The sequence below is a fragment of the Halichondria panicea genome, chromosome 2 (genome assembly GCF_963675165.1).
Source record: "Halichondria panicea chromosome 2, odHalPani1.1, whole genome shotgun sequence".
NCBI lineage: Eukaryota > Metazoa > Porifera > Demospongiae > Suberitida > Halichondriidae > Halichondria > Halichondria panicea.
Window position 1 is genome coordinate 3,482,379 of NC_087378.1, and position 2,500 is coordinate 3,484,878.

At 47.9% G+C, this 2,500-nt stretch overlaps 1 non-coding gene across 1 annotated transcript in view; it reads left to right on the plus strand.

Annotated features, from left to right (window-relative positions):
- The first annotated feature begins 1,727 nt into the window (after window positions 1-1,727).
- Window positions 1,728-2,500, plus strand: part of LOC135332651 (small subunit ribosomal RNA) — a 1,814-nt gene continuing 1,041 nt past the window's right edge. The window contains exon 1 of the ribosomal RNA XR_010393499.1: window positions 1,728-2,500. This exon is cut by the window's right edge and continues 1,041 nt beyond it. This is a non-coding gene — a ribosomal RNA (small subunit ribosomal RNA).

Sequence of the window (2,500 nt, forward strand, 5' to 3'; positions counted from 1 at the left end):
AAATATTTTCCCTGAGTGAGTGAGTGAGTGAGTGAGTGAGTGAGTGAGTGAGTGAGTGAGTGAGTGAGTGAGTGAGTGAGTGAGTGAGTTATATATACCTTCATTGAGCCATGCTTCATTTGATCATAACAATATCAAGCTTATCTTCAAGTAGTATTGTATTGTACGTTGCTAACAATACGCAAATAATGTACAGTAAATTCAAGTGGGAATAAAAGTAGTGGGTAAAAAGTTGTAATGTTCATGGAGTGTAAAGTCAACGAGCACTTAAGGCCCTATTATTTCTATTTTCCAGCCTAAAGTCCTCGTGGTGGAAAAAATTAATGTTAGTGTAATGAAGTCCTTGCCTAGTTACAAAGCGGCCCCTTACAAAGCGCCTAGTTACAAAGTAGCTTCAATGGGTAGTTATAATTAGAAGCTGCAGCTGGTAGTTAAAGCAGCAATTGTTGTGTAGCTTGTGAAGCTATGTTGTAGCTGGCTGACTGGCCGGCCCACCAACCTACCTACCTACCTACCTACCTACCTACCTACCTACCTACCTACCTACCTACCGACCGACCGACCGACCGACCGACCGACCGACCGACCGACCGACCGACCGACCGACCGACCGACCGACCGACCGACCGACCGACCGACCGACTGACTGATGAATAGTAAGAGGTGGGTGGCTGGCTGGCTGGCTGGCTGGCTGGCTGCTGGCGAATAGATGTTGTGCTGCAATATAGTGAGTGAGTGAGTGAGTGAGTGTACTATATATAATACTATACAGAATCTTTGCAACAAGACAGTAAAAGCATAGAGCATTACCCTTCCTTATATGGAATTTGAGTACACACACTGTGGTCTGTTTTACTACTTAAATGTATGAGCACATCCCATATATAATAAGGAACCACAGTGCTCAACACACTTGTTTCTATTTGTGTTGCAAAGATTGTGCAATCTCCAGTATTGTATTGTAACTGTATGTTAGCCATGTATAACTTGAACTGTATGTTTAGCGGAATGGAAGGGTGCAGACGGGGAACAGTGCAGATGGGAACATTGCAGAGGGGATTTGCGCGCCGGAAAATTGGAGCAATTACCATACAAGTGCAGACGAATGAAGGAATGAACGCGCGTAGCGCGAAAATTTGAGCAATATATCGCAAGCAATTACCATACAAGTGCAGACGAATTGAACAATGTGACCACGTGGGCTAGATAAGCAACCAAACAAGAGTGTCGTACAAATGAGCGTGTTGATAGGTCGTGAAGTGGGGTGTTGTGGCAAAAAAAGTCACGCTTAATTACATACGAGACGAGTTCCAGCGTTGCTCCTAGTGACGGGTGCTGTGTAGGGTGACTGCAGCGGTTCATCCGTGTGTCCGCATCGTTGTAGACTGCCTGTGTCGGCGGGCGTCTGACCTGCTGGTGACTGGTCATCAGTGGGCTGGCTCCCTCCGGTCGAGTGCAGTTAGGTTTGCATCATTTCACGAATCACGAGTGCATTCGTACGGTCTCGCTGCCGGTCGATCCCCGTGATTGACTGTATCTGCAGGCAACGAGTGGGCCTCAGCTGCCCTCTCCTGCCTTCAGTTGGTGAGTCTGTGGCCGAGGATTTGCAAAATTGTTGAACCCTCTGCGGTCCGCGTGGCCGCACTGGTGTGATGCGTTGGCCGGCCCTCTGAACGAGGACGGTCGAGTGACACAGTGCGTCTCGCACGCTCTGGCGTCCCGATAGTTACCTGGTTGATCCTGCCAGTAGTCATATGCTTGTCTCAAAGACTAAGCCATGCATGTCTAAGTATAAACGCTTCTATACTGTGAAACTGCGAATGGCTCATTAAATCAGTTATAGTTTATTTGATGGTTTCTTACTACTTGGATAACCGTGGTAATTCTAGAGCTAATACATGCACAAAGTCCCGACTCTTCGGAAGGGATGTATTTATTAGATCCAAAACCAATGCGAGTCTCTCGGGGCTCGGTTCCTTGGTGATTCATGATAACTGCTCGAACCGTATGGCCCTTGCGCCGACGGTGCTTCATTCAAATTTCTGCCCTATCAACTTTCGATGGTACGGTAGTGGCCTACCATGGTTGCAACGGGTGACGGAGAATTAGGGTTCGATTCCGGAGAGGGAGCCTGAGAAACGGCTACCACATCCAAGGAAGGCAGCAGGCGCGCAAATTACCCAATCCCGACTCGGGGAGGTAGTGACAATAAATAACAATGCCGGGCTATTGTAGTCTGGCAATTGGAATGAGTACAATCTAAATCCCTTAACGAGGAACAATTGGAGGGCAAGTCTGGTGCCAGCAGCCGCGGTAATTCCAGCTCCAATAGCGTATATTAAAGTTGTTGCAGTTAAAAAGCTCGTAGTTGGATTTCGGGGTGGCCTGCCTGGTCCACCGCAAGGTGAGTACTGGTCAGCCGCCCTTCCTCTCGAAAGCCCCGACTGCTCTTTACTGCAGTGGTCGGGTAGTTCGGGACGTTTACTTTGAAAAAATTAGA